Genomic DNA, 961 nt, shown 5'->3' on the forward strand with positions numbered 1-961 from the left:
GCTAAAGAAAATGCAAACCATCTTAGTCCAATTGAGTACAATCCCATACACATTTAAAGACCTGAACTTTTATTCTTGGGATCAATCTGTGCTGCCAAGTAGGATTTACATTTCTGAAATGGGAATCCTTATTTATTTAAAGTTGAGATTATTCATTCCAACTGAAAGGGCTCCCTTTGAGATGTGTTGTCCAACTCTGGAACTGAAATATAATTGTTATATCTTGAGTAAGTTGGGAAATGGACTGGATACTCCTGAAATGTTTATACCCAGTAATTCAAGGTGTAAACCACCTGTTTATGGTGCAATGGGTAACATTAATCACCACTGCCCAGGAATGAATTCTCTGAATTCTGGGGTGAGAGATGTCCCATTTATTTGTGAGGAGTTGTGGGGAACATTAGGATCAGGTTCCACACCAAATACTGCTGGGAATTTTGCTCACTTGGTCATAAACCTGCTGAGAACACCACACCAAGGCAACAACAATATCTTGGTATTTGATCCAGGAAAAACAAAGGGTGCATGGGTGGATAGTGTTCCAAACACTTATGAAGAAATGTTGGGAACATCAAGTTCAGGGTCCTTACCTGATGAAGATGGGTTTTCAACTCATCTGGTAATGAGAAAGTTGAGGGACACACCTCAATGCAATGGCAGGCTAGCAATATTTGATCCAGGGATCTTAGGGAATGCTGGTTTTCTTTTAAACCAACAATCTGAAGCTAGAAATGCTGCTACATTTCAGGAAGGGCAATCCCATGGGTTGACTTGTGAGGAGCATTGATACGAAAATGATGCCAGAACAGGTCGAAATGAACAGTCTCCGTGACTGTTCAGTTATATGCGCAGAAGAAGCAGTCTTAGTAGTTGTTTACTCGGTTACATGGCGCCCAAGGAAGAGGTGTCGAGACTTCTTTCCTAAAAGAAGTCATATCTTAGTTAAATTAGTATAAGTTAT

This window comes from Silene latifolia, chromosome 3 (assembly GCF_048544455.1).
Source record: "Silene latifolia isolate original U9 population chromosome 3, ASM4854445v1, whole genome shotgun sequence".
Classification (NCBI taxonomy): Eukaryota; Viridiplantae; Streptophyta; class Magnoliopsida; order Caryophyllales; family Caryophyllaceae; genus Silene; species Silene latifolia.